Source organism: Scyliorhinus canicula, chromosome 7, assembly GCF_902713615.1.
Source record: "Scyliorhinus canicula chromosome 7, sScyCan1.1, whole genome shotgun sequence".
Lineage (NCBI taxonomy): Eukaryota > Metazoa > Chordata > Chondrichthyes > Carcharhiniformes > Scyliorhinidae > Scyliorhinus > Scyliorhinus canicula.
In genome coordinates this window covers 74,900,216-74,914,829 of record NC_052152.1, presented here as the reverse complement: position 1 = coordinate 74,914,829, position 14,614 = coordinate 74,900,216, and the positions used below count along the sequence as shown (strand labels likewise).

At 41.3% G+C, this 14,614-nt stretch overlaps 2 protein-coding genes across 2 annotated transcripts in view; one reads left to right on the top strand and one right to left on the bottom strand.

The window, feature by feature from the left end:
• pola1 (polymerase (DNA directed), alpha 1) overlaps positions 1–14,614 on the bottom strand; it is a 373,540-nt gene that overhangs the window by 4,396 nt on the left and 354,530 nt on the right. The gene's annotated exons all lie outside the window — the stretch shown is intronic.
• The window catches only part of arxa (aristaless related homeobox a), a 74,109-nt gene that overhangs the window by 36,302 nt on the left and 23,193 nt on the right, over positions 1–14,614 (top strand). The gene's annotated exons all lie outside the window — the stretch shown is intronic.

The window sequence follows — 14,614 nt, the reverse complement described above, 5'->3', positions numbered from 1 at the left end:
ATTTCATTATGAAGGGACCCAATTATTCAACAAATTGTGAAGGGTTCCAATGGGAAGTTAATTCTTAGTCAGTTAGATGGGAAGGGGGGAGATTTTTATTCTCTGAAACGGTAAGAAAGAGTCGCCTAATAAATGGCCAAATAATTAAACCATGCAAATGGATATAATGGATAATTGGGAGTTGGTGTTCCGAGTAGGACCAAAAGCTTCACAAAGTACATGATAAGTGGGATGGTAAAAAATTGGCTAAAATGATTAATTTATGGAAAGAAAATGCATTGACAGACTGGTTTGAGTCTAGTGTCCTTCCTTACATCCATCTACATGGAATTGAAATGGTTAAAATGATTTCAGATATATTTCTGAATTTATACATTCAAAGATTAGCCTACTTGGCATTTAAAATGCTTGCATGTTATTTTTTTTGTCAGAATATGAAAAGTGTAAATTTGAATGTTAAATGTGTGCGCTGTGCATTTCCAATTACAGCACACCCACAATCTAAAACAGAAAATTGACAGGCCTGTATATTCAACATTTGCTCTTGTAACACCACAGAAAGATTTCTTCTGGCTATGTTCTTCTAAACTGCAAAAGTACAATTTCAATTCCGCAAAACACGATATATGACAGACTTGTACCTACCATAGCACGAATGGAACATTCTACACTCTCTGCTTCATCAATTTATACACACACTTAGTTCTTCTGCAGTACAAACTGTGAGATTTGTAGCTCTCATAAGAAATGATTTAATAGTTTTCTTTCTTCAACACAGAAAATGTTACAATGGACTCATCAAATCTCAGTAGGAGAATAAAGTTCATTTAAAACTGGAGACAGCAGAAATCATTTGAGAAAATACAAAATGAAACCAGGTGGAATGAGTTCCCCTGTGGTGTTTACCTGCCTTTTGATGGGATATTGACTTTTCCCACCAGGCTAGTTGGGTACCGGAGTATTGCTGACGACTAGCTGTCACTTTTCCTTGTGAGATTATTTTAATCCAATCGACAATACATTACACAACCATTAGTATTAGAGCATTGGAAATATCTTGGTGCCTTTTATAAAGATGTAGGATCTCATGTGAAAAATGGATTAGTGCAGCTTACAGCAGAAAAGTTAGTGCAGGATCAGCAAGGTGAGGTGGGGGAATGGCAGGGAAGGGATTCAAAAGATTCAAATTGAGAACATTTGAATGTACGAGATGTTAAATCCTCTCAATCGTTTAAATCAACAAAAGTAGGATTTGTGGAAGAGTGCTGGGCATTCTATCTGCCGATAATCCAATAAAAAAATATAAAATGCTAAAATCCCCAGTCATAACCAATGTTCCAAGTTATGTCGCTTGTCTTACATTGGAACTGTTGCATAATCTAGTTGATTTACATTGCAGTTTTCAAGTTACTGGAACAAGTGACACATTGTAACCTACAACATTTAACATGAATAAAAAAATCGTGTCTCTAAGAATTGCAAAATAAGTAATAAATTCATCTAGTGTGAAGTACTATATTGAAGAATTAATATCTTGGTCACGACAAGAGTTCTCAATAACCAGAGACTTGTAAGCAGTCACTTTCTGGCATCTCAAATATCTTTGAGTTTCCCTCATCCATACCTATTGGTAATTAATTTAAAACTTTATTTTTGGTGTTTTTACTTTCCGAGTGTTTTTAAAATATATCTATCATAAAATATATCCCAGCTACTTGCATGGCAGCTTTACATTTTTACTCATAGTTATTTTGGCTAGAGGCGCAGGCATCAGAGGTGATATGAAAAGCAGCAAGACTAAACTAAATCATATCAGAACAAGGAGGACGGGTCAAACTCAAGTTAACATATCTGTGAGCCAACTCAAATAATGAATACCAAACTGCACAGCAATGAAGGGTTCATTTTCCAAGCACAGTACCAATCCTCACTGTTAATATTAGTTTCAGTTCAATATAATTGAGAACCAGGTCATGATAGAAGTTCAATTAGATGATAAATTGAATTTTTCTTGTTATTAATTCTTAAACCATTAGCACAATCTTAATGATATTAAACACTGAGCAAAATAGCACGATGAGTGAATGGAATATCGCTGCAGGTAAAATTAGTCTCATACTTGAATCGAGACATCGCCTTTCTGTTGAAGCAAGCCTCAAAATGTGATTATGAAGCCAGGTTTGGCCGGCCCATCCTTTGTGGTGTCCAGAATTGTAGACCTGCCTGGTTCAGGTATCCAAACATAATCAAAGTCTACAATCAAAGGTCAATTGGTTTTGAGATTCCTGTGTCAAAGATGCCATGTTACAGGCAGCTCAAATCCAAAGGCGCTGCCTCACCTCCTCTTTCACCACCCATCCTCTTGCAGGACAATAGAAAACTGCCATGTATGATCCCAAACGGCAAAGAACAAATGTACCCAAACTGTGTTGAGTTCAGTATCTCAGCCTGGGTAACTACAATTGACCCTAGTGCCCCAAAGGTAAGGAAGGGGAAAACATAACTCATGCTCATTCTCATCTTGCCTTCAGAGAGAGTGGGGGGGGGGCAAAAAGCTTGATGATTGGTCCAGCACAGTATTATAATACTTCCACCTCCATAATGTCATCCGCGTCAATACTTGCCTCAGCTCACCTGCTGCGGAAACCATCATCCTCATTTTTGCTAGCTCCAGACTTGATTATTGCAATGGCCTTCTGGCACGTCTTACACCTTCCAGAAATGTGAGCTCATCCAAAACTCTGTTGCCCCATTCCAATTTGCGCTAACTTCACTTCAGCTATCGTCACGTGGTAGCCAACCTATATTGGCAATGAGTCTGGCAATGCCTCAATTTTAAATCTCTTATCTTGGTTTCCGGATATGTCCATAGCTTCATATTTCCCAACTTTGTAACCTCCTTCAGCCCTGCAACAACGATATCTGTGCTCCTCCAAATATAAACCCTTTGACGGGTGTAACCTGGATGACTGTGTCTTCAGATGCCTCGGCCCTAGGTTGCAGAATTTCCTCCCTAAACCTCCAACCCTCTCCATCTTTGATTCACTCAATAAAGTTACCTCTCTGACCAGGCTTTCCCGCACACGCCCTAATATCGCCGTATGTGGCCGGTTTCCAATTTTGTTTGATTATGCTCCTGTGAAGTACCTTGGGGTGTTTTTACCACAACAGGGGAAGTGAAATTCTCACCGCCTTATTCGAAAGAGCAGTTGGGTTGTCTCCAATGCCCTCAGCCAATATTCATCCCCTACCAAAATCACTAAATAATTATCTGGGTCATCATCTCACTGCTGTCTGTACAGCTTTGCTGTACACTTTGCTGTACACTTCAAAGAAAATGCTTCATTGACTGCACAGCACTTTGGGACATCCAAGATTGTAAAAGATGTTGTACAAATGCAAGGCCATTCTTTAGATTATTTTCCGTAATATAAGTATGTCAATCATTCTTTAAAATCCCTACATGATAGTTGTAGGGTTATACTTGGATATTCACATTCAAACAAAAGTAAGTTGTTCCTGAGGCTGATACGGAATTAAAGAGCCGATTTATACAGGCACCAACACAACCTAGCCTAAGTTTGTTACGATTCATTTGCATGGCTATGCCAGGATGCCACGATGCATGTGCAAAAGAATTATATTTCAATTCCTTTCAAAATTTGCATCATCGGTTGTCCATCAAGGAGAAAATAAATGAGTAACAATTTCAGGTTTGATTAACTTTTTTTTATCCTGAACCCTGCTCAACATTAGCATTTTGGGTCCTCAGTTGCCAAATGCCATGTCCACATTAAAGGCTGGGATTGCGTTTTGGGTCTCAAACTATAGCCCCAAGGGGTTTTATTTTGGGGCAAATGTTCATTGTTAAAGCTGGTACATAAATAGAATCAATGTGGCAAACCCAAGGCCTCCTTCAGTACAATGCCGAAAAAAAGCAGTTTAATGGGCTGGGCAGATTGGCGGCAGTTCCAAATCAATGCAGAGTAATGGTCGTATATTTCGCGGAAGAGCAGTGAATGGAAGAGTACCATAAGAAGTAAAATTCTTAAACGTTGAGGAATAGAGAAATCTAAGGAGATTCAGTGCAGGTAGAAATATGCAGCAGGGTGCATTGGGAGCATGTAGAAAGGGTAATTAATATTGACGATTGAAGTTCTAGATTTCATCTTCAAGTATGTTGAGTTTATACAAACCATGGGTGAGGCAACAGCCTGGATGTTTTCTGCAGTTCTCAGCATCTCATTGCTGGAAACATTTTAGAACAATGGGTAGGGTGTTAAAGCTGATACAGGGAATCAGAGGTTACAATGATCAATAAAGCTCAAAGTGGGGACCTAATAGTGGTTTTCTAAATTATAGAACATAGAACATACAGTGCAGAAGGAGGCCGTTCAGCCCATCGAGACTGCAACAATCCACTCAAGCCCTCACTTCCACCCTATCCCCGTAACCCAATAACTACATCTAACCTTTTTGGTCACTAAGGGCAATTTATCATGGCCAATCCACCTAACTTGCACGTCTTTAGACTGTGGGAGGAAACCGGAGTAACCGGAGGAAACCCACGCACACATGGGGAGAACGTGCAGACTTGGCACAGACAGTGACCCAGCGGGGAATCGAACCTGGGACCCTGGCGCTGTGAAGTGCTAGTATTATGGACCAGGGTTTAGAGAACCTCAAAGTGTATCATGGAGTTTACCTGACCCACAACTTTTAATAGATTGTGGTATGGGGAGCACAGGGTCCAATCTACAGGTGTGGTACAGCAGAAATGGAAAAGTATTTTTTAAAAGCAAAACAATGTTAATTCTATGAACTCAAGTTAACCTTTTTAAAACATACAGTGAACATCTTAGCAACCAGCAATTAAAATATAACTCCCAAAGAATACAACACTAAGTAATCCTTAATAACGTCCCAAACATCATCCAGAAGACAAAAAAACACCTTTTAACAGAAGCACAGTAGGTTTACATTCACTACTGAGAACATTTATAATTCTGAATTCACCAAATGATCAAGAGATAGTCTTTTCATGGCAGAGAGAACAGCAGTACACCTGCTTTGTCTGGCTTCAGCTCCAACACTGAAAACGAAACTAAAACACACCCTGCAGCAAACAGCCTAAAACGAAAGTAAAAAGCTGACAGACAGCCCAGCCCCACCCACACTTTGACATCACTGATAAACACCCATTTCTTAAAGGTACTCTCACATGACACTAGGCACTTGTGCTACACAAAAGTTATGAAAAGTTTTCAAAGGATAAATAATGAGAGACTGTTTGCTCTGGTTGTTAAATTGGTAACAAGAGTACAAAGATGGAGGATTATCAGTAAAAGTACAAAAAGTGTAAATTAGAAGATTTTTCCAGACACGGGTTTATGCTTTACGACAATTGGTTTATTGAAGCAGAGACTACAATATAATTTAAGAGGATTTGATACACTCTTTGAAAACGAGGAGCATTATTAAAGTAAAAAGGGCAGGGGCGCAAGACTGAAAGATGTCTCCAGTTCCAGAAACAGTACAGCAGCAATGGGCACCTTCTGCACATTCCACGCCCTGCGATGATTTGGAAAAAGAGTTAAACCGATAATATCCTGTAGGTGGTGCTATTGTGGCCATCAGCACAGGTATATTGGCTCAAGAGGCAACTGTGATTGTATATTCTGGCTCATGGTATTGTATTATTGGACTTTTCAGATCAATTCTTTAAGAAAGAAAATCAAAACACTTTTTATTTGGCCTGTAAGCTATAATTTTCCACTTGTTCATCAGCAAGTATTACAATCATATAAAATTGTAAGCACATCAGTATACCCAGTATCCCAGTAAAGTGATTCCAATGTTGCTGCCATGAAAGATTTTTTTTAAAAGCTAGAGCTACCAGAATAGAAACAAATATCTACCACATGGTAGATTATAGTCACTGAACATCACTACTGCAGCTTGCATGTAGTTATGAGACTGTGCACCAGTTACCCTGCATAGCTGTCTCATTCTGATATTTTTAATGATCTTGTACAAAAAAGAAATATCACTGCAGGTAATGTAATGAACGCTTCAATCACTAGTCAAGTAATAGTCCTATTGAGTTAGCAGGATAAAGAAAATTCAAAACGTTGAGTGCATATTTTGCAATGCAACTTGAACTTCCTAAAATTGTTCTTCCATCTATTGTAAACAGATGTCAGTTAATAACTTCTCTACCAAAATGCTGCTGAACAATGAGTACAGAACTGGAAACCCTGTTTGTACTATAATCTACTTGTCAATAACAGGATAAAATATGCAAAAGATTGAAGTGAATGAAGGCTAGCCGACCTTCCTTTCAATAAATAACACAATGAAAGCCTGTACCATCTCTAGAAAGCTTTCCAAAGTTTTTGATTGCTAATCCTTATACTTATTCCTAAGAATTAATAAATTAATGAGGAAAAGAAAAGGAGCCCAATGATTAAAGTACTTTTGGATTGTCAAGATCACTGAAGCACTACCATTTTGACAATCTGATTCTGACAGACGCTCATTCTGAACGTGAAAATCTGAATTTTATTGCGGAGGAACTGCATTCTTTACATTGGTAAACTTCCCTAATTTCCATCCAAGTTGAGATCAGAAAATAAATGTATTGCGATGCGGGAGGGGAGTGGCCAGCCGCGGGTCCTCACTTTCAGGCCACATGCTCAAAATGGCTGCCCAATAGCGGGATTTCCTGGAGAATCCCTCGTGTTCCTCACCATGCAAATTTAAGGATTGAGAATCGTTTCCTGCACAATTACCCATTACCTTTATTGTAATGGCCAATATCAGGAAACAAACCAAGTGCTAAAATTAAAACAAAATACCATGGATGCTGGAGATGGGGAAGAAGAATAAGAACAATAACTATTTCAAAGAGGAGTTCATATTGGGCTGGAAACATGAACTCAGTTTCTCTCCCACAGATGCCACCAGACCTGCTGAGTTTTTCCAGCACTTTGTGTTTTTATGAAAACTCAAGTGTAATGGAAGAAAATATTTAACACTTAATATCAATCATGCAGCAACTTAAAAGTGCTCATGGAAAAACCTTCATGTATTTAATGTACATGCATCTGTAACAATTTGAGTGCACAAACAAGGCTGTCACTATAGAAGTGCTCAGAAGTGCTGCACTGTCAAAGATATTGGGCAAAATTCTCTATGTTCTCCCGCCCAAGCTGAATTGAGTGATTCTCAATCCTTCACCATGCAAATTTGGACATGGTGAGGATTGTGAGGGATACTCTAGGGAATCCTGCTATCGGGCCTCCATTTTGAGTGGGTGGTGTGATAGTGAGGTCCAGCAGCTGGTCACCCTCATTCCCTACATAACTATTCAAACCCCCCTCCCAGTCCGCAATTATAAAGATCATCTTTGATTGGTAGGTTTTGGCATCAAAAAGAATTAAGTGCTTTCCAATCACCTCCCTTAATACTTGAGTGATTTTGAAATGGTCAGCTGGAAACTGACAGCACTTAGCTCTGTCTGAAGTGGTTGATGTTTATAAACATTGCGGTTAGAGCACTTCAGATTTATTCAACGGTGAAGGAAGATGAATGAATCAAAGATGACAGCTGTGTGTATGTGGAAGCTGTCAATCACAGCCTAGTTAAGGAAATGAATGAATGGCTTGCAGCTCAAGAATCTGAGGGAACACAGCTGACTGGTATTCTCTTTCCTGAATTTGACAGCTGCTGTTTCTTATATCTGAGCCAGCAGATGTATTGCCCAGGTGAGTGTTACAAGAGTAATTTTTTTCACTGCCTCTGTCTGGACTGCTCTCTAGCTTCCAGACAGGGGTCTGTTTTCTGGGGGTCTCTTTATTTAGGGAGTCTCTGGAGGATCTCCTTACTTTGTGGGTCTCTGGGGGTATCTCCTTATTTAGGGTGTCTCGGTGGGTTCTGGTGGGGTAGGCAGGCGTTGCATTGTGGGTTGGGAGGAAAAGGTGGCCCTCGGATGGAGTTTGGGGGCAACTCCCTTAAGGAATTACCCCCTTGGCCCACTGTGAGGTCCACCATGTAAGGGCCACGCTTGTTCATACTTGCAGTGATTCCTGGCCCAGAGGACTGGAGAATCACGCAGGCCTGCAGAATATGGTGCCCGGCCCATTTTTTACAAATGTAAAACACCCAATTTTTTTTCCAATTAAGGGGATATTTTTGTGGCTAGTCCGCCTACCTTGCACATCTTTGGATTGTGGGGGCAAGACCTATGCTGACACGGGGAGAATCTGCAAACTCCACATAGACAGTGACCTGTGGCCGGAATCAAACCCGGGTCCTCGGTGCCGTGAGGCAGCAGTGCTACCACCGCGCCACTGTGCTGCCCCCGGATTCAAATAGGTCTTAATGAGCCATATGCATCCTCCCATTGGCACAAACCTCGATCCTGCCATCAGCGAGGGGCCGGAGCATCGGAAACAGAATGGCTTTCCCACCCCACACTGGATTCTCCGTCTCACCAGGAATTCTGCTACCTGTGGCGCAAGGTAGAGAATTTTGCCCATTGTCTTTTGGCCTAGACATTAAACTGAGGGTTCATTTGCTTCAATGTGGTAGAACTTTGCATCTCGCCTAGTGTCCTGACCAACATTCTGTCCTTAACCTAAAAAACAAAACACCTGGACCTCATTCTTTCAGCTGTTCATTGTAAGGCCGTGGGCATGTCCAGGGCTACATCTCTCTATATAACTGCATTGTGAAATGCTTCAGAAGTACTGAACAAGTGAAGGTTACAACACTGGGCGGTAAGGCTGGTATATGCCGGGAAGTCCCACTTCCGGGATGCACCCGGTTCGCCACCTTGCGAGATCTAATGCAGTCTCACAAGATGTCGCGATGTGAATCCCGCCCATTGTGGGTGGGATCACTTTTTGGCAAATCTACTAGTCTCATATAATATGCATTCCTGAGATCTAACCCCCTCGCCTTGGAGACATCGGGTGAGCGCCATTCAGTGCTGGTCTCCACAAATAGGGACCAGGCGGATCGGCACTCGTGGGGTCTACCGGGGGGGGTGGAGGTGCATGCCTTCTGGGCAGAGTGACACCCTGGCACTGCTGGTGCCACCTGGGCACCCTGACACTGCCAGCCTGGCAGTGCCACCTGGATGCTAGCCTGGCACTGCCAACGGGTAGGGGCACTACTAGGGTGCCAGGTTGACAATGGCAAAGTGCCAAGCTGGCATTTTTCACACGGCGGGGATCGGGCCAGGGCGTGCCCTGTGCGGAAGACTGCGGGCCATGGCGTCCCGATCTATCGCTCCATTGAGGAGTTCCGGTGTGCCGAGTTCCTCAGTGGAGCGAATGGGGCAATGTGCGGCCTCGGCCGCACGTTCCCCGCTGAGGCCGCTGGTCTTCTCGGATGGGCATTAGATAGCGGAGTGTTTCCCGGCACTCTGAGCTCCAGGAAACACCGGCTAATCACGCTATGAGACTCTGTCCCCATTCGGGTAGGTCATGCCCAATCAATGTAAGTCAATTAATCGGTGGCCTGATGCTGTGGGTTGCGTGCATTTGCAACCTGCTCGTAATAGATGGGACCCTAATTCAACCACAGAGGAACTCAATTCGGATGCTGAGTTTGATACTGAATTTATTAAGGTTGCTTATGAAGTGTGTACGAATTCTGTTATATTAAACAAACAGGAATAGGACATTCAACCCTTTGAGCCTGAAGAAATCTTTCAATTAATTAGATCATGGTTTATGTGCATCTCAACTCCATCTACCTGCCTTAGTTCCATAACCATAAGACATAGTAGCAGAATTAGGCCACTCAATCATGGCTGATATTTTTCTCATCCCCATAACCCCATATCCCTTTATTAATCAACAACCTATCTATCTCTGTCTTAATGATACTCTGTGATTTGGTCTCTACAGCCTTCTGTGGCAAAGAGTTCTACAGATTCACCACCCTCTGGCTGAAGAAATTCCTCCTCATCTCTGTTTTAAAGGATCGTCCCTTCAGTCTGAAGCTGTGCCCTCTGGTTCCAGTTTTTCCTACGAGTGAAAACATCCTCTCAACGTCCACTCTATCCAGGCCTCGCTGTAACCTTTAAGTTTCAATAAGATCTCCCATGATCCTTCTAAACTCCAACAAGTGCAGTACCAGAGTCCTCATCCACTCCTCATACGACAAACTCTTCATTCTAGGGATCATTTTTGTGAACCTCCTTTGGACCCTTTCCAAGGCCAGCAATCCTTCCTTAGATACAGGGCCCCAAACTGCTCACAATACTCCAAATGGTGTCTGACCAGAGCCTTATATAGCCTCAGAAGAACACCCCAGCTCTTGTATTCTAGCCACCTTGACATGAGTGCTAACATTGCCTCTGCCTTCCCACCTGCCGACTGAATCTGCACGTTAACTAGGACTCCAAAGTCCCTTTGGGTTTCTGATTTCCTCAGTCTTTTACTATTTAGAAAGTAGTCTCTGACTCCATTCTTCCTACCAAAGTGCATAACCGTACACTTTTCCACATTGTATTCCATCTTCCACTTCTTTGTCCACTCTCCTAGCCTGTCCAAGTACTTAAGTACTTCTGTAGCCCCCCCTATTCCTGAATACTACCTGTCCCTCTGCATATCTTTGTATCATCTGCAAAATTAGCAACAGTGCCCTCAGTTCCTACTTCCAGATCGTTAATGTATATTGTAAAAAGTTGTGGTCCCAGCACAGACCCCTGAGGTACACCACTAATCACCAGCTGCCACCCTGAAAAAGACCCCTTCATCCCAATCTCTGCCTTCTGCCAGCCAATCTTCTATCCATGCCAGTATCTTACCCTTAACATCATGGGTTCTTAACTTATTTAACAGCCTCCTATATGACACCTTGTAAAAGGCCTTCTTGAAATCTAAATAGATCACGTCCATTGGTCCTCCTTTGTCTAACTTCCTTGTTACCTCACAGAATTCTAACAGGTTTGTCAGACATGACCAATAGAAGATTGATCAAAGGTTCAATTTGGACCACATCCATAGCCACCATATCCCTTTGAATAATATCTTTGGAAGCATTTAAACACAAATTTCCTTGCAGCCAACTAAAGTTACAATAAATAACTTTGTTCACATTCACAACCAATGGATTCAGGCTGTAATCATAGCAATTGCGTCGATTGAATGGAATTATAACTAAAGTATACTTGCACTTCAAAGCTATCGTGATGTAATCAGCACCTGAAACCCAGACTATCAGTATCTTCTTGCTTGTCATGAGACTACTTATAAGCATTTAAGCTGAAGAACGTGTCCCAACCAAATTGAACTAAACTTTCAGTGCAGAGTACTGAAGATTTTTCAGAATTAACTCATGACTATTTTCATGAACAAATACAGTGGTCTCCATTTTGTCAACGGCTAACGAATGGCGCTTTCGTTTATGAAGCTTCAGCAGCTCAGAGCTTCCAGGGACTTCTCACACAGCAACTGACAATAATTTCCATTGACTTGGGATCTAGAACACCGGGTCACAGTGTCAGAATCAGTGTCAGAATCAGGGTCAGCTACTCTGGACTGAGATGAGGGGAATTCAAATGATTGTGGATATTTGGAGTTTCCTACCCCAGAGAGCTGTGCATGCTCAGTTGTTGAACATATTGAAGCCAGAGATAGATAGGTTTTTCGGGTGTAAAGGGAATTGGGATTAAGGGAATTGGGATTAAGGGAATAGTGCAGGAAGGTGGGGTTGAGAGAGATCAGCCATGATCTTGTTGAAATGCACAGCAGGCATGCAGGATGAAATGGCCAACTTGAGCTCCTATTTCATTTTTAATTAAGAAACTATACAAGTGTGGTGCCCTTTCCTCGGCATCTGCCACTGGTGTGAGTAGGGCAAGAAACAGTGTGCCTCTTCAGTCAATCGGAATCCTTATTGAGGCACGCAAAGTCAAAATCAGTAAATGCAGGTTAAAATATTTAATTCAATGTAAAATCATGCACAGAAAGCAAAATAAAGAGAGGGAAAGAAATATATTAATAAACGTGCAGAATGGGCATAGAATTATCAAATTTATTTCTTTAAAAAAACGATTCCAATCAAGGGGCAATTTAGTGCGACCAATCCACCTACCCTGCTCACCTTTGGGTTTGTAGGGGTGAGACCCATGCAGACACAGGAAGAATGTGCAAACTCCACACGGTCAGTGACCTGGGATTGAACCCAGGTCCTCAGCGCCGTGAGGTGAGCAGTGCTAACCACTGCTCCACCGTTCTGTCTGGGAAATGGATTTCAACAGATTTATATCTATACATCATTTTGGTTGAGAAGAAATAGGCAGGTAATTTTACTTTGAAAATAGCAATCTAAAAGGGATAGAGAAGCAAAGTGGTCTGGAAAACAAATAGACAAATCACTGATAGCAATGAAGTAGGTTAATAAGGTAATGAAGGCGGCATGTGGCGCAGTGGTTAGCACTGGGACTGCAGTGCTGAGACCCCGGGTTCGAAACCCGGCCCTGGGTCACTGTCCATGTGGAGTTTGCACATTCTCCCCATGTTTGTGTGGGTTTCACCCCCACAACCCAAAGATGTGCTGGTTAGGTGGATAGGCCATGCTAAATTATCCTTAATTGGAAAAATATATATAATTGGGTACTCTAAATTAAAGAAAAAAATAAGGTAATGAAAAAGGCAAACTAAGCATTGGGGATTATTCCTCAGGGAACAGAATTGACAAGGAGAGAGAATTATGCAAAGTCTTTTTGAACCTTTGTTACACAATATTTGGAATAATTTGCCCAGCTTTGCTTGCAATATCATAAAAATGGTATAGAACACCAGAAACATCAAGTTATACTGTGACGACTTTAAGAAAATTGGATTATAAATGTATTGGGCAATTTAAAGATTAAAAGCCTGGGATTAGAATGTGTTTGACTGCAATGGTCATGTTTTTTAAAAAGGAGTTCTGTTCTGCAGGACCTGGATGATTTTAGCAGCCAGCAGGTGAAATTGACCAAGAAATGAGTTTTTCAGTCTGGGCTAATGCAGAGTTGTTTGCCTGTGGAATCCCTGGTGAACCAATGTGTTTTCAGTCCCGAAAAAGTTAATTTGTTTTCTTAGCTTGGGGAGATGATGTCAGTGTTGGGTAGAGCAAGGAGAGACAGGGTTTTGGAGAAAGGCTTTTGAAAGTGAAGACTTTCTCTCCCAGTAGGATAGCTTAAAAAAAAGTAATAATATTTTGAAAGCAGAGCAGTCTTGCCGAAAGACAATGCCAGAGTCTGAATGGGTTCCAAACGGAAGAGAGTCAGAATCTTTTCTGTAAAGCAAGTATTACTCTATGCCCCGTTAATTTTTAAGGTTCATTGAAAGCTGTATGTTACTTTTCTTGTTGTTTAATGGGAAATTGAGTAGTAGTGTTAAGGGGTAATTGTAAGATATTCATTTTTGGGTGACAAGTAAACAAACTTGAAATGAAATGAAATGAAAATCGCTTATTGTCACCAGTAGGCTTCAAATGAAGTTACTGTGAAAAGCCCCTAGTCGCCATATGCCGGCGCCTGTTCGGGGAGGCTGGTATGGGAATTGAACCGTGGTGCTGGCCTGCCTTGGTCTGCTTTCAAAGCCAGCGATTTAGCCCTGTGCTAAACCAGCCTCTGGTACAATACTTAATATTCTATTTGTTTTAGAAATACCAAAGTCCTATTTTCTGATGCAATCACTCCCGGAGCGAATCATTCTTTTTGCACAACCTTACAAATAAACTCAAATATTAGGTTTTGGTCCAGTATCCAAGCCACTGTTCGGGTCTGGTCGGCTTTCGTAATAAAATTCATCAGGAAAGGATGAGAAAGTGGAAAGTTCCCCTTGAAAAGAGAAGGCGGAGGGTGATTTATTAGATCTAATCATTTAAATTATGAAAGATTTTGACACAATTGGCACAGACAGTGCCATATATACAATCATAGAGAAGAGCAAAACTAGACTCCATTAATATAAAATAATCACCAATAAATGAAATGGAATTCAAAAGACACTTCAATACTCAGTGGCGAGAATGTGGTACTTGCAACCACCAGAATGGCAGAATAGCTATTAAGGGATAACTGGAAAAGCATATGAGAGAGCAGGGAAAGGGTTACGCTAACATAGCAGGGAAGGGTAGAATGGCTGGGCTGAATGGCCCTCTTATGGACTGAACTAATTTTTCTACTCATTCTCAACAGTTGTAACACTATACTATGTACTGCAGCCGATTTCCACGTTTATGTATTTACATTGTGTACATCATGTGTTTATCGTATGTTCTATGTTTCCATGCAATCATGTATGGAGAGATGTGCCTGGACTGTATGCAAAACAATACTTTTCATTGTACCTCGGTACACGTGACAATAAATCTAAATCTAATTTCTGAGTTGTATATTCTTTGGGATTGAGAGAGATGAGGGATAGAAAGAAGAAGTAATTTGAAGTGATTTTTTTTCAATCATCTCTAATAATTAAAATCTGAGAGGATGAGTCGCCAAAAATAAAGTAAATTTTCAGTGCCAGGGATTACATTTAGAATTAATAATTCACTACGACCGTTTTCTTACCCGGAGCCAATTTTGCAGCCCTGCAGCCCTTTAATC